Below are 24,858 nucleotides of genomic sequence, written 5' to 3' on the forward strand. Positions count from 1 at the left end.
GAACAATAGGAGGAGCATGAAATGGTGTTGAAAAACATGTAGAGCCTGAAAATGTGTGAAAAATATGAAGAGCTTCAAAAGGTGTCAAAAATGAGATGAGCATGAAACGGTGTGAAAAAAATGAGGAGCATGAAGCTGTGTTGGAAATCATGAAGAGTCTGAAAAGGTATGAAATATACGAGGAGCTTCAAAAGGTGTCAAAAATATGTGTGTCATGAAACGGTCTGAAAATTAGGGGGAGCATGAAGCGGTGTTGAAAAACATGAAGAGCTTGAAAAGTTGTCAAAAATATGAAGAGCTTCTAAAGGGGTCAAAAGTAGAGGAGCTTCAAAAGGTGTCAAAAATGAGATGAGCATGAAATGGTGTGAAAATATGAGGAGCATGAAGCCGTTTTGAAAATCATGAAGAGTCTGAAAAGGTGTGAAAAATATGAAGAGCATCAAAAGTTGTCAAAAATATGAGGAGCATGAAACGGTCTGAAAAAGAGGAGGAGCATGAAGCGGTGTTGAAAAACATGAAGAGCCTGAAAAGGTGTGAAAAATATGAAGAGCTTCAAAATGTGTCAAAAATATGAGGATCATGAAACGGTCTGAAAAATAGAGAAGCAGGAAGTGGTTTAGAAAAACATCAAGAGCCTGAAAAGGTGTGAAAAATATGAAGAGCTTCAAAAGGTGTGAAAAATATGAAGAGCTTCAAAAGGTGATAAAAATGAGATGAGCATGAAACGGTCTGAAAAATATGAGGAGCATGAAGCGGTGTTGGAAATCATGAAGAGCCTGAAAAGGTGTGAAAAATATGAAGAGATTCAAAAGGTGTGAAAAATACGAAGACCTTCAAAAGGTTTCAAAAATTAGATTAGCATGAAAGGGTCTGAAAAATAGGAGGAGCATGAAGCGGTGTTCAAAAACATGAAGAGCCTGAAAAGGTGTGAAAAATATGAAGAGATTCAAAAGGTGTGAAAAATATGAAGACCTTCAAAAGGTTTCAAAAATTAGATTAGCATGAAAGGGTCTGAAAAATAGGAGGAGCATGAAGCGGTGTTCAAAAACATGAAGAGCCTGAAAAGGTGTGAAAAACATCAAGAGCTTCAAAAGGTGTCAAAAATATGAGGAGAACGAAACGGTCTGAAAAATAGGAGGAGCATGAGCGGTGTTGAAAAACATGAAGAGCCTGAAAAGGTGTGAAAAATATGAAGAGCTGCAAAAATGTGAAAAATATGAGGAGCTTCAAAAAGTGTCAGGAATATGAGGAGCATGAAACGGTCTGAAAAATAGAAGGAGCATGAAACGGTGATCAAAAACATGAGGAGCCTGAAAAGGTGTGAAAAATATGAAGAGCTTCAAATGGTGTCAAAAATATGAGAAGCATGAAACGGCCTGAAAGATAGGAGGAGCATGCAACGGTGATCAGAAACATGAGGAGCCTGAAAAGGTGTGAAAAATATGAAGAGCTTCAAAAGGTGTGAAAAATATGAGGAGCATGAAACGGTCTGAAAAATAGAAGCAGCATGAAACGGAGTTGAAAAACATGAAGAGCCTGAAAAGGTGTGAAAAATATGAAGAACTTCAAAAGGTGTGAAAAATATGAGGAGCATGAAACGGTCTGAAAAATAGGAGGAGCTTGAAGCGGTGTTCAAAAACATGACGAGCCTGAAAAGGTGTGAAAAATATGAAGAGCTTCAAAAGGTGTGAAATAAATGAGGAGCATGAAACAGTCTGGAATATAGGAAGAGCATGAAGCGGTGTTCAAAAACATGAAGAGCCTGAAAAGGTGTTAAAAATATGAAGAGCTTCTAAAGGTGTCAAAAATATGAGGAGCATGAAACGGTCTGAAAAACAGGAGTAGCATGAAGTGGTGTCGAATAAAATCAAGAGAATGAAAAGGTGTGAAAAATATGAAGAGCTTCAAAAGGGGTGAAATACATGAGGAGCATGAAACGGGCTGAAAAATAGGAGAAGCATGAAGTGGTGTGGAAAAACATGAAGAGCCTGAAAAGGTGTGAAAAATATGAAGAGCTCAAAAGGTGTGAAAATTATGAGGAGCATGAAGCGTCCTGAAAAATAGAAGCTGCATGAAATGGTGTGGAAAAACATGAAGAGCCTGAAAAGGTGTGAAAAATATGAAGAGCTTCAAATGGTGTCAAAAATATGAGGAGCATGTAACGTTCTGAAAAATAGGAGGAGCATGAAACGGTGATCAAAAACATGAGGAGCCTGAAAAGGTGTGATAAATATGAAGAGCTTCAAAAGGTGTGACAAATATGAGGAGCATGAAACGGTCTGAAAAATAGGAGGAGCATGAAGCGGTGTTCAAAAACATGAAGAGACTGAAAAGGTGTGAAAAATATGAAGAGCTTCAAAAGGTGAGAAAAATATGAAGAGCTTCAAAAGGTGTCAAAAATTAGATTAGCATGAGAGGGTCTGAAAAATAGGAAGAGCATGAAGTGATGTTGAAAAACATGAAGAGCCTGAGTAGGTGTGAAGTATATGAAGAGCTTCAAAAGTTGTGAAAAATATGAAGAGCTTCAAAAGTTGTGAAAAATATGAGGAGCATGAAACGGTCTGAAAAACAGGAGGAGCATGAAACGGTGTTCAAAAACATGAAGAGCCTGAAAAGGTGTGAAAAATATGAAGAGCTTCAAAAGGTGTGAAATACATGAGGAGCATGAAACGGTCTGAAAAATAGGAGGACCATGAAGCGTTGTTCAAAAACATGAAGAGCCTGAAAAGGTGTGAAAAATATGAAGAGCTTCAAAAAGTGTCAAAAATATGAGGAGCATGAAACGGTCTGAAAAACAGGAGGAGCATGAAGCGGTGTTCAAAAACATGAAGAGACTGAAAAGGTGTGAAAAATATGAAGAGCTTCAAAAGGTGAGAAAAATATGAAGAGCTTCAAAAGGTGTCAAAAATTAGATTAGCATGAGAGGGTCTGAAAAATAGGAAGAGCATGAAGTGATGTTGAAAAACATGAAGAGCCTGAGTAGGTGTGAAGTATATGAAGAGCTTCAAAAGTTGTGAAAAATATGAAGAGCTTCAAAAGTTGTGAAAAATATGAGGAGCATGAAACGGTCTGAAAAACAGGAGGAGCATGAAACGGTGTTCAAAAACATGAAGAGCCTGAAAAGGTGTGAAAAATATGAAGAGCTTCAAAAGGTGTGAAATACATGAGGAGCATGAAACGGTCTGAAAAATAGGAGGACCATGAAGCGTTGTTCAAAAACATGAAGAGCCTGAAAAGGTGTGAAAAATATGAAGAGCTTCAAAAGGTGTCAAAAATATGAGGAGCATGACGGTCTGAAAAATAGGAGGAGCATGAAGCGGTGTTCAAAAACATGAAGAGCCTGAAAAGTGGTGAAAAATATGAAGAGCTTTAAAAGATGTGAAAAATACGAAGAGCTTCAAAAGATGTGAAAAATATGAAGAGCTACAAAAGGTGTCAAAAATATGTGGAGCATGAAACGGTCTTAAAAATATGAGGAGCACGAAGTGGTGTTCAAAAACATGAAGAGCCTGAAAAGGTGTGAAAAATATGAAGAGCTTCAAAAGGTGTCAAAATATGAGGAGCATGAAACGGTCTGAAAAATAGGAGGAGCATGAAGTGGTGTTCAAAAACATGAAGAGCCTGAAAATGTGTGAAAAATATGAAGAGCTTCAAAAGGTGTGAAATACATGAGGAGCATGAAACGGTCTGAAAAATAGGAGGACAATGAAGCGGTGTTTAAAAACATGAAGAGCCTGAAAAGGTGTGAAAAATATGAAGAGCTTCAAAAGGTGTGAAAAACATGAAGAGCTACAAAAGGTGTAAAAATTTAGATGAGCATGAAACGGTCTGAAAAATAGGCGGAGCATGAAACTGTGTTGAAAAACATGAAGAGCCTGAAAAGGTGTGAAATATATGAAGAGCTTCAAAAGGTGTGAAAAATATGAAGAGCTATAAAAGTTTTAAAAATTTAGATGAGCATGAAACGGTCTGAAAAATAAGCGGAGCATGAAATGGTGTTCAAAAACATGAAGAGCATCAAAAGGTGTGAAATATATGAAGAGTTTCAAAACGTGTGAAATACATGAGGAGCATGAAACGATCTGAAAAATAGGAGGACCATGAAGCGGTGTTCAAATACATGAAGAGCCTGAAAAAGTGTGAAAAATATGAAGAGCTTCAAAAGGTGTCAAAAATGTGATATGCATGAAACGGTCTGAAAAATAGGAGGAGCATGAAGTGGTTGTTAAAAACATAAAGAGCCTGAAAAGGTGTGAAAAATATGAAGAGCTTCAAAAGGTGACAAAAATGTGATGAGCATGAAACGGTCTGAAAAATATGAGGAGCATGAAGCGGTGTTCAAAATCATGAAGAGTCTGAAAAGGTGTGAAATATATGAAGAGCTTCAAAAGCTGTCAAAAATATGAGGAGCATGAAACGGTCTGAAAAATAGGAGCAGCATCAAACGATATTCAAAAACATGAAGAGCCTGAAGAGGTGTGAAATATATGAAAAGCTTCAAAATGTGTGAAAAATAGGAGGAGCATGAAACGGTCTGAAAAATAGGAGGAGCATGAAGCGGTGTTGAAAAACATGAAGAGTCTGAAAAGGTGTGAAAAATACGAAGAGCTTCAAAACGTGTCAAAAATATGAGGAGCATGAAACGGTCTGAAATATTGGAGGATCAGGAAGCGGTGTTGAAAAACATGAAGAGCCTGAAAAGGTGTGAAAAATGTGAAGAGTTTCAAAAGGTGTCAAAAATATGAGGAGCATGAAACGGTCTGAAAATTAGGAGGAGCATGAAACGGTGATCAAAAACATGAAGAGCCTGAAAAGGTGTGAAAAATATGAAGATCTTCAGAAGATGTGAAAAATAAGAGGAGCATGAAACGGTCTGAAATAAGAGGAGCATGAAACGGTATTGAAAAACATGAAGAGCCTGAAAAGGTGTGAAAAATGTGAAGAGTTTCAAAAGGTGTCAAATATATGAGGAGCATGAAACGATCTGAAAAATATGAGGATCATGAAGCGGTGTTCAAAAACATGAGAAGCCTGAAAAGGTGTGAAAAATATGAAGAGCTTCAACGGTGTCAAAAACATGAGGAGCATGAAACGGTCTGAAAAATAGGAGGAGCATGAAACTGTGTTCAAAAACATGAAGAGCCTGAAAAGTTGTGAAAAATATGAAGAGCTTCAAAACATGTCAAAAATATGAGGAGCATGAAACTGTCTGAAATATAGGAGGAGCATGAAGTCGTGTTCAAAAACATGGACACCCTGAAAAGGTCTGAAAAATACGAGAAGCATGAAACGGTCTGAAAAATAGGAGGAGCATGGAGCGGTGTTGAAAAACATGAAGAGCATGAAAAAGTGTGAAATATATGAAGAGCTTCAAAAGGTGTGAAAAATATGAAAAGCTTCAAAAGGTGTCAAAAATGAGATGATTATGAAGCGGTCTGAAAAATTGGAGGAACATGAAGCGCTGTTGAAAACCATGAAGAGCCTGAAAAGGTGTGAAAAATATGAAGAGCTTCAAAAGGTGTGAAAAATATGAAGAGCTTCAAAAGGTGTGAAAAATATGAGGAGCTTCAAAAGGAGACAAACATATAAGGAGCATGAAACGGTCTGAAAAATAGGAGGAGCATGAAACGGTGTTGAAAAACATGAAGAGCCTGAAAACGTGTGAAAAATATGAAGAGGTTCAAAAGATGTGAAAAATAAGAAGAGCTTCAAAAGGTGTCAAAAATGATGTGAGCATGAAACGGTCTGAAAAATAGGAGGAGCATGAAGTCGTGTTGAGAAACATGAAAAGCCTGAAAAAGTGTGAAATATATGAAGAGCCTCAAAAGGTGTCAAAAATATGAGGGGCATGAAATGATCTGAAAAATAGGAGGAACATGAAACGATCTGACAAAAAAGGAGGAGCATGAAACGGTGTTCAAAAACATGAAGAGCCTGAAAAGGTGTGAAAAATATGAACAGCTTGAAAAGGTGTGAAAAATATGAACAGCTTGAAAAGGTGTCAAAAATGAGATGAGCATGAAGCGGTCTGAAAAATAGGAGGAGCATGAAGTGGTGTTGAAAAACATAAAGAGCCTGAAAAGGTGTGAAAAATATGAAGAGCTCCAAAAGGTGTGAAAAATATGAGGAGCATGAAACGGTCTGAAAAATAGGAGGAGCATGAAACTGTGTTCAAAAACATGAAGAGCCTGAAAAGTTGTGAAAAATCTGAAGAGCTTCAAAAGGTGTCAAAAATATGAGGAGCATGAAACGGTCTGAAATATAGGAGGATCAGGAAGCGGTGTTGAAAAACATGAAGAGCCTGAAAAGGTGTGAAAAATGTGAAGAGCTTCAAAAGGTGTCAAAAATATGAGGAGCATGAAACGGTCTGAAAATTAGGAGGAGCATGAGGTGGTGTTGAAAAACATGAAGAGCCTGAAAACGTGTGAAAAATATGAAGATCTTCAGAAGGTGTGAAAAATAAAAGGAGCATGAAACGGTCTGAAATATAGGAGGAGAATGAAACGGTGTTGAAAAACATGAAGAGCCTGAAAAGGTGTGAAAAATATGAAGAGCGTCAAAAGGTGTGAAATACATGAGGAGCATTAAACGGTCTGAAAATAGTAGAAGCATGAAGTGGTGTTCAAAAACATGAAGAGCCTGAAATGGTGTGAAAAATATGAAGAGCATCAAAAGGAGTCAAATATATGAGGAGCATGAAACGATCTGAAAAATATGAGGATCATGAAGCGGTGTTCAAAAACATGAGAAGCCTGAAAAGGTGTGAAACATATGAAGAGCTTCAACGGTGTCAAAAATATGGGAGCATGAAACGGTCTGAAAAATAGGAGGAGCATGAAGCTGTGCTCAAAAACATGAAGAGCCTGAAAAGGTGTGAAAAATATGAAGAGCTTGAAAATGTGTCAAATATATGAGGAGCATGAAACGGTCTGAAAAATAGGAGGAGCATGAAGCGGTGTTGAAAATCATGAAGAGCCTGAAAAGGTGTGAAAAATATGAAGAGCTTCAAAAGGTGTAAAAAATATGAGGAGCATGATACGTTCTCAAAAATAGGAGGAGCATGAAGCAGTGATCAAAAACATGAAGAGCTTCAAAAGGTGTGAAAAATATGAAGAGTTTCAAAAAGTGTCGAAAATATGAGGAGCATGAAACGGTCTGAAAAATAGGAGGAGCATGAAGCGGTGTTGAAAAACATGAAGAGCTTCAAAAGGTGTGAAAAATATGAAGAGTTTCCATAATGTGAAAAATATGAAGAGCTTCAAAATGTGTGAAAAATATGAACAGCTTCAAAAGGTATCAAAAATGATACGAGCATGAAACGGTCTGAAAAATAGGAGGAGAATGAAGCGGTGTTGAAAATCATGAAGAGCCTGAAAAGGTGTGAAAAATGTGAAGAGCTTCAAAAGGTGTCAAAAATATGAGGAGAATGAAACGGTCTGCAAAATAGGAGGAGCATGAAATGGTGTTGAAAAACATGAAGAGCATGAAAAGGTGTGAAAAATATGAAAAGCTTCAAAAGGTGTCAAATATATATGGAGCATGAAAAGGTCTGAAAATTAGGAGGAGCATGAGGTGGTGTTGAAAAACATGAAGAGCCTGAAAACGTGTTAAAAATATGAAGAGCTTCAAAAGGTGTGAAAAATATGAAGAGCTTCAAAATGTGTCAAATATTAGATGAGCATGAAACGATCTGAAAAATACGAGGAGCATGAATCGTTGTTGAAAAACATGAAGAGCCTGAAAAATTGGGAAAATATGAAGAGTTTCTATAGGTGTCAAAATTATGAGGAGCATGAAACGGTCTGAAAAAATAGGAGGAGCATGAATCGGTGTTCAAAAACATGAAGAGCCTGAAAAGGTGTGGAAAATATGAAGAGCTTCAAAAGGTGTCAAAAATATGAGGAGCATGAAACGGTCTGAAAAATAGGAGGAGTATGAAGCGGTGATCAAATATATGAAGATCCTGAAAAGTTGTGAAAAATATGAAGAGCTTCAAAAGGTGTGAAATACATGGGGAGCATGAAACGGGCTGAAAAAAAGGAGAAGCATGAAGTGGTGTGGAAAAACATGAAGAGCCTGAAAAGGTGTGAAAAATATGAAGAGCTTCAAAAGGTGTGAAATACATGAGGAGAATGAAATTCTCTGAAAAATAGGAGGAGCATGAAGCGGTGTTCAAAAACATGAAGATCCTGAAAAGGTGTGCAAAATATGAATAGCTTCAAAAGTTGTCAAAAATATGAGGAGCATGAAACGGTCTGAAAAATAAGAGGAGCATGAAGTGGTGTTGAAAAACATGAAGATCCTGAAAAGGTGTGAAAAATTGAAGAGCTTCAAAAGGTGTCAAAAATATGAGGAGCATGAAACGGTCTGAAAAATAAGAGGAGCATGAAGCGGTGTTCAAAAACATGAAGAGCCTTAAAAGGTGTGAAAAATATGAAGAGTTTCTAAAGATGTCAAAAATATGAGGAGCATGAAACGGCCTGAAAAATAGGAGGAGCAAGAAACGGTGATCAAAAACCTGAAGAGCCTGAAAAGGTGTGAAAAATATGAAGAGCTTCAAAAGGTGTCAAAAATATGAGGAGCATGAAACGATCTGAAAAATAGGAGGAGCATGAAACGGTGATCAAAAACCTGAAGAGCCTGAAAAGGTGTGAAAAATATGACGAGCTTCAAAAGGTGTGAAAAACATGAGGAGCATGAAACGGGCTAAAAATTGTAGAAGCATGAAGTGGTGTTGAAAAACATGAAGAGCCTGAAAAAGTGTGAAATATATGAAGAGCTTCAAAAGGTGTGAAATATATGAAGAGCTTCAAAAGGTGTCAAAAATATGAGGAGCATGAAACTGTCTGAAAAATAGGAGGAGCATTGTAACATTGTTCAAAAACTTGAAGAGCCTGAAAAGGTGTGAAAAATATGAAGAGCTTCAAAAGGTGTCAAAAATATGAGGAGCATGAAAAGGTCTGAAAAATAGGAGCCGCATGAACCGGTGTTGAAAAACATGAAGAGCCTGAAAAGGTGTGAAAAATATGAAGAGCTTCAAAAGGTGTCAAATATATGAGGAGGATGAAACGGTCTGAAAAATAGAAGGAGCATGAAGTGGTGTTGAAAAACATGAAGAGCCTGAGAAGGTGTGAAAAATATGAAGAGCTTCAAAAGGTGTCAAAAATATGAGGTGCATGAAATGGTCTGAAAAATAGGAGGAGCATGAAGCGGTGTTGAAAAACATGAAGAGCTTGAAAAGGTGTGAAAAATATGAAGAGCTTCAAAAGGTTTTAAAAATATGAGGAGCATGAAACGGTCTGAAAAATAGGAGGAGCATTGTAGCGTTGTTCAAAAACTAAAAGAGCCTGAAATGGTGTGAAAAATATGAAGAGCTTCAAAAGCTGTCAAAAATATGAGGAGCATGAAACGTTCTGAAAAATAGGAGGAGCATGAAGCGGTGTAGAAAAACATGAAGAGCCTGAAAAGTTGTGAAAAATATGAAGAGCTACAAAAGGTGTCAAAAATATGAGGAGCATGAAACGGTCTGCAAAATAGGAGGATCATGAAGCGGTGTAGAAAAACATGAAGAGCCTGAACAGGTGTGAAAAATATGAAGAGCTTCAAAAGGTGTGAAAAATATGAGGAGCATGAAATGGTCTGAAAAATAGGAGGAGCATGAAGTGGTGTTGAAAATCATGAAGAGCCTGAAAAGGTGTGTAAAATATGAAGAGCTTCAAAATGTGTGAAATACATGAGGAACATGAAACGGTCTGAAAAATGGGAGGAGCATGAAGTGGTGTTCAAAAACATGAAGAGCATGGAAAGGTGTGAAAAATATGAAGAGCTTCAAAAGGTGTCAAAAATATGAGGAGCAAGAAACGGTCTGAAAAATAGGAGGAGCATTAAACGGTGTTCAAAAATATGAGGAGCAAGAAACGGTCTGAAAAATAGGAGGAGCATTAAACGGTGTTCAAAAACATGAAGAGCCTGGAAAGGTGTGAAAAATATGAAGAGCTTCAAATGGTGTCAAAAATATGAGGAGCATGAAACTTCTGAAAAATAGGAGGAGCATGAAGTGGTGTTGAAAAAAATGAAGAGCCTGAAAAAGGTGTGAAAATTATGAGGAGAATGAAACGGTCTGAAAAATAGGAGGTGCATGAAACGGTCTGAAAAATAGGAGGAGCATGAAGTGGTGTTCAAAAACATGAAGAGCCTGAAAAGGTGTGAAATATATGAAGAGCTTCAAAAGGTGTCAAAAATATGTGGAGCACGAAGCGGTCTGAAAAATAAGAGGAGCATGAAGTGGTGTTGAAAAATATGAAGAACTTCTAAAATTGTCAAAAATATCAGGAGCATGAAACGGTCTGAAATATAGGAGGAGCATGAAGCGGTGTTCAAAAATATGAAGAGCCTGAAAAGGTGTGAAATATATGAAGAGCTTCAAAAGGTGTCAAAAATATGAGGAGCATGATACGGTTTGAAAAATAGGAGGAGCATGAAGCGGTGTTGAAAAACATGAAGAGTCTGAAAAAGTGTTAAAAATATGAAGAGCTTCAAAAGGTGTGAAAAATATGAAGAGCTTCAAAATGTGTCAAATATTAGATGAGCATGAAACGATCTGAAAAATAGGAGGAGCATGAATCGGTGTTGCAAAACATGAAGAGCCTGAAAAATTGTGAAAAATATGAAGAGTTTCTATAGGTGTCAAAAATATAAGGAGCATGAAACGGTCTGAAATATAGGAGGAGCATGAATTGGTGTTCAAAAACATGAAGAGCCTGAAAAGGTGTGAAAAATATGAAGAGCTTCAAAAGGTGTGAAATACATGGGGAGCATGAAACGGGCTGAAAAAAAAGGAGAAGCATGAAGTGGTGTGGAAAAACATGAAGAGCCTGAAAAGGTGTGAAAAATATGAAGAGCTTCCAAAGGTGTGAAATACATGGGGAGCATGAAACGGGCTGAAAAATAGTAGAAGCATGAAGTGGTGTTGAAAAACATGAAGAGCCTGAAAAAGTGTGAAAAATATGAAGAGCTTCAGAAGGTGTGAAATATATGAAGAGCTTCAACAGGTGTCAAAAATTAGATGAGCATGAAACGGTCGAAAAATTGGAGGAGCAAGAAGTAGTGTTGAAAAAAATTAAGAGCCTGAAAAGGTGTGAAAAATATGAAAAGCTTCAAAAGGTGTCAAAAATATGAGGAGCATGAAACGGTCTGAAAAATAGGTGGAGCATGAAGCGGTGTTGAAAAATATGAAGAGCCTGGAAAGGTGTGCAAAATATGAAGAGCTTTAAAAGGTGTGAAATATATGAAGAGCTTCAAAACGTGTCAAAAATGAGATGAGCATGAAACGGTCTGAAAAATAGGAGGAGCATGAAACGGTGATCAAAAATATGAAGAGCCTGAAAAAGTGTGAAAAATATGAAGAGCTTCAAAAGGTGTGAAATACATGAGCAGCATGAAACGTGCTGAATAATTGGAGAAGCATGAAGGGGTGTGGAAAAACATGAAGAGCCTGAAAAGGTTTGAAAAATATGAAGAGCTTCAAAAGGTGTGAAATACATGAGGAGCATGAAACACTCGGAAAAATTGAAATAGCATGAAGCGGTGTTGAAAAACATGAAGAGCCTGAAAACGTGTGAAAATATGAAGAGCTTCAAAAATATGAAATATATGAAGAGCTTCAAAAGGATTGAAAAATTTGAAGAGCTTCAAAAGGTGTCAAAATGAGATGAGCATGAAACGGTCTGAAAAATAGGAGGAGCATGAAGCGGGGTTGAAAATCATAAAGAGCCTGAAAAGCTGTGAAAAATATGAAGAGCTTCAAAAGATGTGAAAAATTTGAAGAGCTTCAAAAGGTGTCAAAATGAGATGAGCATGAAACGGTCTGAAAAATAGGAGGAGCATGAAGTGCTGTTGAAAAAAATGAAAAGCCTGAAAAGGTGTGAAATATATGAAGAGCTTCAAAAGGTGTCAAAAATATGAGGAGAATGAAACGGTCTGCAAAATAGGAGAAGCATGAAATGGTGTTCAAAAACATGAAGAGCCTGAAAAGATGTGAAAAATATGAAGAGCTTCAAAATGTGTGAAAAATATGAGGAGCATGAAACGGTCTGAAAAATAGGAGGAGCATGAAGCGGTGTTGAAAAACTTGAAGAGCCTGAAAAGGTGTGAAAAATATGAAGAGCTTCAAAAGGTGTCAAAAATATGAGGAGCATGAAACGGTCTGAAAAATAGGAGGAGCATGAAGCGGTGTTGAAAAACTTGAAGAGCCTGAAAACGTGTGAAAAATTTGAAGAGCATCAAAAGGTGTGAAAAATATGACGAGCTTCAAAAGGTGTAAAAAATGAGATGAGCATGAAACGGTCTGAAAAAAAGGAGGAGCATGAAGCGTTGTTGAAAATCTTGAAGAGCCTGAAAACGTGTGAAACATATGAAGAGCTTCAAAAGGTGTCAAAATTATGAGGAGCATGAAACGGCCTGAAAAATTGGAGGAGCATGAAGTGGTGTTCAAAAATATGAAGAGCCTGAAAAAGTGTGAAAAATATGAAGAGCTTCAAAAGGTGTCAAAAATATGAGTAGCATGAATCGGTTAAAAAAATAGGAGGAGCATGAAACGGTGATCAAAAACATGAAGAGCCGGAAAAGGTGTGAAAAATAAGAAGAGCTTCAAAAGATGTGAAATACATTAGGAGCATGACACTGTCTGAAAAATAGGAGGAGCATGAGACGTTGTTGAAAAACGTGAAGAGCCTGAAAAGGTGTGAAAAATATGAAGAGCTTCAAAAGGTGTGAAATACATGAGGAGCATGAAACGGTCTGAAAAATAGGAGGATCATGAAGCGGTGTTGAAAAATATGAAGAGCCTGAAAAGGTGTGAAAAATATGAAGAGCTTCAAAAGCTTTCAAAAATATGAGGAGCATGAAACGGTCTGAAAAATAGGAGCAGCATGAAGTGGTGTTGAAAAACATGAAGAGCCTGAAAAGGTGTGAAAAATATGAAGAGCTTCAAAAGTTGTGAAAAATAGGAGGAGCATGAAGCGGTGTTGAAAAACATGAAGAGCCTGAAAAGGTGTGAAAAATACGAAGAGCTTCAAAAGGTGTGAAAAGTATGAAGAGCTTCAAAATGTGTCAAAAATATGAGGAGCATGTAACGGTCTGAAAAACAGGAGAAGCATGAAGCGGTGTTGAAAAACATGAGGAGCCTGAAAACGTGTGAAAAATATGAAGAACTTCAAAAATATGAAAAATATGAAGAGATTCATAAGGTGTGAAAAATATGAAGAGCTTCAAAAGATGTCAAAAATGAGATGAGCATGAAACGGTCTGAAGAAAAGGAGGAGCATGAAGCGGAATTCACAAAAATGAAGAGCCTGAAAAGGTGGAAAATATATGAAGAGCTTCAAAAGGTGTCAAAAATTTGAGGAGCATGAAACAGTCTGAAAAATAGGAGGAGCATGAATTGGTTTTGAAAAACATAAAGAGCCTGAAAACATGCGAAATATATTAAGCGCTTCAAAAGGTGTGAAATACATGAGGAGCATGAAACAGTTGAAAAATAGGAGGAGCATGAAGCGGTGTTCAAAAACACGAAGAGCTTGAAAGGTGTGAAAAATATGAAGAGCTTTAAAAGGTGTCAAATATATGAGGAGCATGAACCGTTCTGAAAAATAGGAGGATCATGAAACGTTGTTCAAAAACATGAAGAGCTTGAAAAGGTGTGAAAAATATGAAGAGCCTCAAAACGTGTCAAAAATATGAGGAGTATGAAACGGTCTGGAAAATAGCAGGAGCATGAAGCGGTGTTGAAAAAGATGAAGAGCCTGAAAACGTGTGAAAAATATGAAGAGCTTCAAAATTATGAAAAATATGAAGAGCTTCAATAGGTGTGAAAAATGTGAAGAGATTCAAAATGTGTCAAAAATGACATGAGCATGAAACGGTCTGAAAAATACGAGGAGGATGAAGCGGTGTTGAAAATCATGAAGAGCCTGAAAAGGTGTTAAAAATATGAAGAGCCTCAAAAGGTCTCAAAAATATGAGGAGCATGAAACGGTCTGAAAAATAGGAGAAGCATGAAATGGTGTTCAAAAACATGAAGAGCCTGAAAAGCTGTGAAAAATATGAAGAGGTTCGAAAGGTGTGAAAATTATGAGGAGCATGAAACGGTATGAAAAATATGAGGAGCATGAAGCAGTGTTAAAAAACATGAAGAGCCTGAAAAGGTGTGAAAAATATGAAGAGCTTCAAAAGGTTGGAAATACATGAGGTGCATGAAACGGTCTGGAAAATTGGACAAGCATGAAGCGGTGTGGAAAAGCTTGAAGAGCCTGAAAACGTGTGAAAAATATGAAGAGCTTAAAAGCTGTGAGAAATATGAAGAGCTTCAAAAGTTGTCAAAAATATGAGGAGAATGAAACGGTCTGAAATATTGGAGGAGCAAGAAACAGAGTTCAAAAACATAAAGATTCAGAAAAGGTGTGAAAAATATGAAGAGCTTCAAAAGTTGTCAAAAATATGAGGAGCATGAACGGTCTGAAAAATAGAAGGAGCATGAAGCGGTGTTGAAAAACATGAAGAGCCTGAAAAGGTGTGAAAAATATGAAGAGCTTCAAAAGGTGTCAAATATATGAGGAGCATGAAACCGTCTGAAAAATAGGAGGAGCATGAAGCGGTGTTGAAAAACATGAAGAGCCTGAAAAGGTGTGAAAAATACGAAGAGCTTCAAAAGGTGTGAAAAGTATGAAGAGCTTCAAAATGTGTCAAAAATATGAGGAGCATGTAACGGTCTGAAAAACAGGAGAAGCATGAAGCGGTGTTGAAAAACATGAGGAGCCTGAAAACGTGTGAAAAATATGAAGAACTTCAAAAATATGAAAAATATGAAGAGATTCATAAGGTGTGAAAAATATGAAGAGCTTCAAAAGATGTCAAAAATGAGATGAGCATGAAACGGTCTGAAGAAAAGGAGGAGCATGAAGCGGAATTCACAAAAATGAAGAGCCTGAAAAGGTGGAAAATATATGAAGAGCTTCAAAAGGTGTCAAAAATTTGAGGAGCATGAAACAGTCTGAAAAATAGGAGGAGCATGAATTGGTTTTGAAAAACATAAAGAGCCTGAAAACATGCGAAATATATTAAGCGCTTCAAAAGGTGTGAAATACATGAGGAGCATGAAACAGTTGAAAAATAGGAGGAGCATGAAGCGGTGTTCAAAAACACGAAGAGCTTGAAAGGTGTGAAAAATATGAAGAGCTTTAAAAGGTGTCAAATATATGAGGAGCATGAACCGTTCTGAAAAATAGGAGGATCATGAAACGTTGTTCAAAAACATGAAGAGCTTGAAAAGGTGTGAAAAATATGAAGAGCCTCAAAACGTGTCAAAAATATGAGGAGTATGAAACGGTCTGGAAAATAGCAGGAGCATGAAGCGGTGTTGAAAAAGATGAAGAGCCTGAAAACGTGTGAAAAATATGAAGAGCTTCAAAATTATGAAAAATATGAAGAGCTTCAATAGGTGTGAAAAATGTGAAGAGATTCAAAATGTGTCAAAAATGACATGAGCATGAAACGGTCTGAAAAATACGAGGAGGATGAAGCGGTGTTGAAAATCATGAAGAGCCTGAAAAGGTGTTAAAAATATGAAGAGCCTCAAAAGGTCTCAAAAATATGAGGAGCATGAAACGGTCTGAAAAATAGGAGAAGCATGAAATGGTGTTCAAAAACATGAAGAGCCTGAAAAGCTGTGAAAAATATGAAGAGGTTCGAAAGGTGTGAAAATTATGAGGAGCATGAAACGGTATGAAAAATATGAGGAGCATGAAGCAGTGTTAAAAAACATGAAGAGCCTGAAAAGGTGTGAAAAATATGAAGAGCTTCAAAAGGTTGGAAATACATGAGGTGCATGAAACGGTCTGGAAAATTGGACAAGCATGAAGCGGTGTGGAAAAGCTTGAAGAGCCTGAAAACGTGTGAAAAATATGAAGAGCTTAAAAGCTGTGAGAAATATGAAGAGCTTCAAAAGTTGTCAAAAATATGAGGAGAATGAAACGGTCTGAAATATTGGAGGAGCAAGAAACAGAGTTCAAAAACATAAAGATTCAGAAAAGGTGTGAAAAATATGAAGAGCTTCAAAAGTTGTCAAAAATATGAGGAGCATGAACGGTCTGAAAAATAGAAGGAGCATGAAGCGGTGTTGAAAAACATGAAGAGCCTGAAAAGGTGTGAAAAATATGAAGAGCTTCAAAAGGTGTCAAATATATGAGGAGCATGAAACCGTCTGAAAAATAGGAGGAGCATGAAGCGGTGTTCAAAAACATGAAGAGCCTGAAAAGGTGTGAAAAATATGAAGAGCTTCAAAAGGAGTCAAATATATGAGGAGCATGAAACTGTCTGCAATATAGGAGGAGCATGAAAAGGTGTTAAAAACATGAAGAGCTTCAAAAAGTGTGAAACATATGAAGAGCTTCAAAAGGTGTCAAAAATATGAGGAGCATGAAACGGTCTGAAAAATAGGAGAAGAATGAAGTGGTGTTGAAAAACATGAAGAGCCTGAAAAGGTGTGAAAAATATGAAGAGCTTCAAAAGGTGTCAAAAATATGAGGAGCATGAATGGTTTGAAAAATAGGAGGAGCAAGAAACGGAGTTCAAAAACATGAAGAGCCAGAAAAGTGTGAAAAATATGAAGAGCTACAAAAGTTGTCAAAATTATGAGGAGCATGAACGGTCTGAAAAATAGGAGCAGCATGAAGCGGTGTTGAAAAACATGAAGAGCCTGAAAAGGTGTGAAAAATATGACAGCTTCAAAAGGTGTCAAAAATATGGGCAGCATGAAACGGTCTGAAAAATAGGAGGAGCATGAAAAGGTGTTAAAAACATGAAGAGCTTCAAAAAGTGTGAAACATATGAAGAGCTTCAAAAGGTGTGAAATACATGAGGATCATGAAATGGTCTGAAAAATAGGAGGAGCATGAAACGGTGTTCAAAAAGAGGAAGAGCCTGAAAATTTGTGAAAAATATGACAGCTTCAAAAGGTGTCAAAAATATGGGCAGCATGAAACGGTCTGAAAAATAGGAGGAGCATGAAGCGTTGTTCAAAAACATGAAAAGCCTGAAAAGGTGTGAAAAATATGAAGAGCCTCAAAACGTGTCAAAAATAAGAAGAGCATGAAACTGTCTGAAAAATAGGAGTAGCATGAAGTGGTGTTGAAAAAAAAGAAGACACTGAAAAGGTGTGAAATATATGAAGAGCTTCTAACAGTGCCAAAAATATGAGGAGAATGAAAGCGTATCAAAAATAGGAGGAGCATGAAGCTGTGTTGAAAAACATGAAGAGCCTGAAAAGGTTTGAAAAATATGAAGAGCTTCTAAAGGTATGAAAAATATGAGGAGCATGAAACGGTCTGAAAAATGGGAAGAGCATGAAGTGGTGTTGAAAAACATGAAGAGCCTGAAGGTGTGAAAAATATGAAGAGCTTCAAAAGGTGTCAAAAATACGAGGAGCAAGAAACGGTCTGAAAAATAGGAGGATCATGAAGCGGGGTTCAAAAATATGGAAAACCTGAAAAGGTGTGAAAAATATGAAGAGCTTCAAAAAGTGTCAAAAATATGAGGAGCAAGAAACGGTCTGAAATATAGGAGGAGCATGAAGTGGTGTTCAAAAACATGAAGAGCCTGAAAAGGTGTGAAAAATATGAAGAGCTTCAAAACGTGTGAAATACATGAGGAGCATGAAACGGGCTCAAAAATAAGAGAAGCATGAAGTGGTGTGGAAAAACATGAAGAGCCTGAAAAGGTGTGAAAAATACGAAGAGCTTCAAAAGGTGTGAAATACATGAGCAGCATGAAACTCTCTGAAAAATAAGAGGATCATGAAGCGGGGTTCAAAAACATGAGGAGCCTGAAAATTTGTGAAAAATATGAAAAGCTTCAAAAGCTGTCAAAAATGAGATGAGCATGAGAAGTTCTTAAAAATAGGAGGATCATAAAACGGTGCTTAAAAACATGAAGAGCCTGAAAATATGTGAAAAATGTGAAGAGCTTCAAAAGGTGTCAAATATGAGATGAGCATGAAACGGTCTGAAAAATAAGAGGAGCATGAAGCGGTGTTCAAAAACATGAAGAGCCTAAAAAGGTGTGAAAAATATGAAGAGCTTGAAAAGGTGTCAAAAATATGAGAAGCATGAAACGGTCTGAAAAATAGGAGGAGCATGAAGTGGTGTTGAAAAAAATGAAAACCCTGAAAAGGTGTGAAATATATGAAGAGCTTCAAAAGGTGTCAAAAATATGAGGAGAATGAAACGGTCTGCAAAATAGGAGAAGCATGAAATGGTGTTCAAAAACATGAAGAGCCTGTAAAGGTGTGAAAAACATGAAGAGCCTGAAAAGGTGTGAAAAATATGAAGAGCTTCAAAAGGTGTCAAAAATATGAGAAGCATGAAAGGGTCTGAAAAATAGGAGGAGCATGAAGCGGTGTTGAAAAACTTGAAGAGCCTGAAAACGTGTGAAAAATTTGAAGAGCATCAAAAGGTGTGAAAAATATGAAGAGCTTCAAAAGGTGTAAAAAATGAGATGAGCATGAAACGGTCTGAAAAATAGGAGGAGCATGAAGTGGTGTTGAAAAAAATGAAGAGCCTGAAAATGTGTGAAACATATGAAGAGCTTTAAAAGGTGTCAAAATTATGAGGAGCATGAAACGGCCTGAAAAATTGGAGGAGCATGAAGCGGTGTTCAAAAATATGAAGAGCCTGAAAAGGTGTGAAAAATATGAAGAGCTTCAAAAAGTGTCAAAAATATGAGTAGCATGAATCGGTCTGAAAAATAGGAGGAGCATGAAATGGTGATCAAAAACATGAAGAGCCGGAAAAGGTGTGAAAAATATGAAGAACTTCAAAAGGTGTGAAATACATGAGGAGTTTGAAACGGGCTGAAAAATAGGAGAAGCATGAAGTGGCGTGGAAAAATATGAAGAGGCTGAAAATGTGTGGAAAATATGAAGAGCTTCAAAAGGTGTGAAATACATGAGGAGCATGAAACTCTCTGAAAAATAGGAGGAGCAAGAAGCGGTGTTGAAAAACAGGAAGAGCCTGAAATTGTGTGAAAAATATGAAGAGCTTCAAAAGGTGTGAAAAATATGAAGAGCTTCAAAAGCTGTCAAATGAGATGAGCATGAAACGGTCTGAAAAATAGCAGGAGCATGAAGCGGTGTTCAAAAACATGAAGAGCCTGAAAAGGGGTGAAAAATATGAAGAGCTTAAAAAGGTGTCAAAATTATGAGGAGCATTAAATGGTCTGAAAAATAGGAGGAGCATGAAGCGGTGTTGAAAAACAGGAAGAGCCTGAAATTGTGTGAAAAATATGAAGAGCTTCAAAAGGTGTGAAAAATATGAAGAGCTTCAAAAGGTGTCAAAAATTAGATGAGCATGAAACGGTCTGAAAAATATGAGGAGCATTAAACGGTGTGGAAAAACATGAAGAGCCTGAAAAGGTGTGGAAAAATAGGAGGAGCTTCAAAATGTGTCAAATATATGAGGAGAATGAAACGGTCTGAAAAATAGGAGGAGCATGAAACGGTCTGAAAAATAGGAAGAGCATGAAACGGTCTGAAAAATAGGAGGATCATGAAGCGGTGTTGAAAATCGTGAAGAGCATGAAATGGTGTGAAAAATGTGAAGAGCTTCAACAGGTGTCAAAAACTTGAGGAGAATGAAACGGTCTGAAAAATAGGAGGAGCACGAAGCTGTGTTCAAAAACATGAAGAGCCAGAAAAGGTGTGAAAAATATGAAGAGCTTCAAAAAGTGTCAAAAATATGAGGAGCAAGAAACGTTCTGAAAATTAGGAGTAGCATGAAACGATCTGAAAAATAGGAGGGGCATGAAGCTGTGTTGAAAAACATGAAGAGCCTGAAAAGGTGTGCAAAATATGAAGAGCTTCAAAAGGTGTAAAAAATGAGATGAGCATGAAACGGTCTGAAAAATAGGAGGAGCATGAAGCTGTGTTCAAAAACATGAAGAGCCAGAAAAGGTGTGAAAAATATGAAGAGCTTCAAAAAGTGTCAAAAATATGAGGAGCAAGAAACGGTCGGTAAATAGGAGGAGCATGAAACGATCTGAAAAATAGGAGGAGCATGAAGCTGTGTTAAAAAAAATGAAGAGCCTGAAAAGGTGTGAAAAATATGAAGAGCTTCAAAACGTGTAAAAAATTTGAGCAGCTTGAAACGGTCTGAAAAATAGGAGGAGCATGAAGTGGAGCTGAAAAATATGAAGTGCCTGAAAAGTTGTGCAAAATATGAAGAGCTTAAAAAGGTGTAAAAAATGAGATGAGCATGAAACGGTCTGAAAAATTGGAGGAGCAGGAACTGGTGCTGAAAAACCTGAAGAGCCTGAAAAGGTGTGAAAAATATGAAGAGCTTCAAAAGGTGTGAAAAATATGAGGAGCATGAAACGGTCTGAAAAATAGGAGGAGCATAGATCGGTGTTCAAAAACATGAAGAGCCTGAAAAGGTGTGAAAAATATGAAGAGCTTCAAAAAGTGTCAAATATAAGAAGAGAAAGAAACGGTCTGAAAAAAGGAGGAGCCTGAAGCGGTGTTCAAAAACATGAAGAGCATGAAAAGGTGTGAAAAATATGAAGAGCTTAAAAAGGTGTCAAAATTATGAGGAGCATTAAATGGTCTGAAAAATAGGAGGAGCATGAAGCTGTGTTCAACAACATGAAGAGACTGAAAATGTGCGAAAAATATGAAGAGCCTGAAAAGGTGTGAAAATTATGAAGAGCTTCAAAAGGTGTCAAAAATGAGATGAGCATGAAACGATCTGAAAAATAGGAGAAGCATGGATCGGTGTTCAAAAACATGAAGAGCCTGAAAAGGTGTGAAAAATATGAAGAGCTTCAAAGGATGTGAAATATATGAGGAGCATGAAACGGCTTGAAAAATAGGAAGAGCTTGAAGCTGGGCTCAAACACATGAAGAGCCTGAAAAGGTGTGAAAAATATGAAGAGCTTCAAAAGGTATCAATATTATGGGGAGCAGGAAACGGTCTGAAAAATAGGAGGAGCATGAAGTGGTGTTGAAAAACAGGAAGAGCCTGAAAAGGTGTGAAATATATGAAGAGCTTCAAAATGTGTCAAAATATGAGGAGCATGAAACGGTTTGAAAAATAGGAGGAGCATGAAGCGGTGTTCAAAAACATGAAGAGCCTGAAAAGGTGTGAAAAATATGAAAAGCCTAAAAACTTGTCAAAAGTATGAAGAGCAAGAAACGGTCTGAAAAATAGCAGGAGCATGAAGCGGTGTTGAAAAACATGAAGAGTCTGAAAACGTATGAAAATATGAAGAACTTCAAAAATATGAAAAAATATGAAGAGCTTGAATAGGTGTGAAACATATGAAGAGCTTCAAAAGGTGTCAAAATGAGATGAGCATGAAACGGTCTGAAAAATAGGTGGAGCAAGAAGTGGTGTTGAAAAAATGAAAACCCTGAAAAGGTGTGAAATATATGAAGAGCTTCAAAAGGTGTGAAATACATCAGGAGGATTAAACGATCTGAAAAATAGGAGGAGCATGAAGCGGTGTTCAAAAACATGAAGAGCCTGAAAAGGTGTGAAAAATATGAAGAGCTTCAAACGGTGTCAAAAAAATGAGGAGCATGAATCCGTCTGAAAAATAGGAGGAGTATGAAGCGGTGTTCAAAAACATGAAGAGCCTGAAAAGGTGTGAAATATATGAAGAGCTTCAAAAGATGTGAAATACATGAGGAGAATGAAACTCTCTGAAAAATAGGAGGAGCATGAAGTGGTGTTCAAAAACATGAAGAGCCTGAAAAAATGTGAAAATTATGAAGAGCTTCAAAAGGGGTGAAAAATATGAATAGCATGATATTGTCTGAGAAATAGGAGGAGCATGAAGCGGTGTTCAAAAACATGAAGAGCCTGAAAAGTTGTGAAAAATATGCAAAGCTTCAAAAGGTGTCAAAAATTAGATGAGCATGAAACGGTCTGAAAAATTGGAGGAACAAGAAGTAGCGTTGAAAAAAATGAAGAGCCTGAAAAGGTGTGAAAAATATGAAAAGCTTCTAAAGGTGACAAAAATATGAGGAGCATGCAACGGTCTGAAAAATAGGAGGAGCCTGAAGCGGTGTTGAAAAATATGAAGAGCCTGAAAAGTTGTGAAAAATATGAAGAGCTTCAAAAGGTGTAAAAAATATGAGGAGCATGAAACGGTCTGAAAAATAGGAGGAGCATGAAGCGGTGTTCAAAAACATGAAGAGCCTTAAAAGGTGTGAAAAATATGAAGAGCTTCAAAAGGTGTCAAAAATATGAGGAGCATGAAACGGTCTGAAAAATAGGAGGAGCATCAAGCGGTGTTGAACAACATGAAGAGCCTGAGAAAGTGTGAGAAATAGGAAGAGCTTCAAAAGGTGTGAAAAATATGAAGAGCTTCAAAAGGTGTCAAAAAATAGATGAGCATGAAACTGTCTGAAAAATAGGAGGAGCATGAAGTGGTGTTGAAAAAAATGAAGAGCCTGAAAAGGTGTGAAATATATGAAGAGCTTCAAATGGTGTCAAGAATATGAGGAGAATGAAGCGGTCTGAAAAATAGGAGGAGCATGAAGCGCTGTTGAAAAACATGAAGCGCCTGAAAAGGTGTGAAAGACATGAAGAGTTTCTAAAGGTGTCAAAAATATGAGGAGTAAGAAAGGGTCTGAAAAATAGGAGGAGCATGAAGCGGTGTTCAAAAACATGAAGAGCCTGAATAGGTGTGAAAAATATGAAGAGCCACAAAAGGTGTCAAAATGAGATGAGCATGAACCGGTCTGAAAAATAGGAGGAGCATGAAACGGTGTTGAAAAACATGAAGAGCCTGAAAAGGTGTGAAAAATATGAACAGCTTAACAAGGTGTCAAAAATGAGATGAGCATGAAACGGTCTGAAAAATAGGAGGAGCATGAAGCTGTGTTCAAAAACATGAAGAGCCAGAAAAGGTGTGAAAAATATGAAGAGCTTCAAAAAGTGTCAAAAATATGAGGAGCAAGAAACGGTCGGTAAATAGGAGGAGCATGAAACGATCTGAAAAATAGGAGGAGCATGAAGCTGTGTTAAAAAAAATGAAGAGCCTGAAAAGGTGTGAAAAATATGAAGAGCTTCAAAACGTGTAAAAAATTTGAGCAGCTTGAAACGGTCTGAAAAATAGGAGGAGCATGAAGTGGAGCTGAAAAATATGAAGTGCCTGAAAAGTTGTGCAAAATATGAAGAGCTTAAAAAGGTGTAAAAAATGAGATGAGCATGAAACGGTCTGAAAAATTGGAGGAGCAGGAACTGGTGCTGAAAAACCTGAAGAGCCTGAAAAGGTGTGAAAAATATGAAGAGCTTCAAAAGGTGTGAAAAATATGAGGAGCATGAAACGGTCTGAAAAATAGGAGGAGCATAGATCGGTGTTCAAAAACATGAAGAGCCTGAAAAGGTGTGAAAAATATGAAGAGCTTCAAAAAGTGTCAAATATAAGAAGAGAAAGAAACGGTCTGAAAAAAGGAGGAGCCTGAAGCGGTGTTCAAAAACATGAAGAGCATGAAAAGGTGTGAAAAATATGAAGAGCTTAAAAAGGTGTCAAAATTATGAGGAGCATTAAATGGTCTGAAAAATAGGAGGAGCATGAAGCTGTGTTCAACAACATGAAGAGACTGAAAATGTGCGAAAAATATGAAGAGCCTGAAAAGGTGTGAAAATTATGAAGAGCTTCAAAAGGTGTCAAAAATGAGATGAGCATGAAACGATCTGAAAAATAGGAGAAGCATGGATCGGTGTTCAAAAACATGAAGAGCCTGAAAAGGTGTGAAAAATATGAAGAGCTTCAAAGGATGTGAAATATATGAGGAGCATGAAACGGCTTGAAAAATAGGAAGAGCTTGAAGCTGGGCTCAAACACATGAAGAGCCTGAAAAGGTGTGAAAAATATGAAGAGCTTCAAAAGGTATCAATATTATGGGGAGCAGGAAACGGTCTGAAAAATAGGAGGAGCATGAAGTGGTGTTGAAAAACAGGAAGAGCCTGAAAAGGTGTGAAATATATGAAGAGCTTCAAAATGTGTCAAAATATGAGGAGCATGAAACGGTTTGAAAAATAGGAGGAGCATGAAGCGGTGTTCAAAAACATGAAGAGCCTGAAAAGGTGTGAAAAATATGAAAAGCCTAAAAACTTGTCAAAAGTATGAAGAGCAAGAAACGGTCTGAAAAATAGCAGGAGCATGAAGCGGTGTTGAAAAACATGAAGAGTCTGAAAACGTATGAAAATATGAAGAACTTCAAAAATATGAAAAAATATGAAGAGCTTGAATAGGTGTGAAACATATGAAGAGCTTCAAAAGGTGTCAAAATGAGATGAGCATGAAACGGTCTGAAAAATAGGTGGAGCAAGAAGTGGTGTTGAAAAAATGAAAACCCTGAAAAGGTGTGAAATATATGAAGAGCTTCAAAAGGTGTGAAATACATCAGGAGGATTAAACGATCTGAAAAATAGGAGGAGCATGAAGCGGTGTTCAAAAACATGAAGAGCCTGAAAAGGTGTGAAAAATATGAAGAGCTTCAAACGGTGTCAAAAAAATGAGGAGCATGAATCCGTCTGAAAAATAGGAGGAGTATGAAGCGGTGTTCAAAAACATGAAGAGCCTGAAAAGGTGTGAAATATATGAAGAGCTTCAAAAGATGTGAAATACATGAGGAGAATGAAACTCTCTGAAAAATAGGAGGAGCATGAAGTGGTGTTCAAAAACATGAAGAGCCTGAAAAAATGTGAAAATTATGAAGAGCTTCAAAAGGGGTGAAAAATATGAATAGCATGATATTGTCTGAGAAATAGGAGGAGCATGAAGCGGTGTTCAAAAACA

The sequence above is a fragment of the Dama dama genome, chromosome 26 (genome assembly GCF_033118175.1).
Source record: "Dama dama isolate Ldn47 chromosome 26, ASM3311817v1, whole genome shotgun sequence".
Lineage (NCBI taxonomy): Eukaryota > Metazoa > Chordata > Mammalia > Artiodactyla > Cervidae > Dama > Dama dama.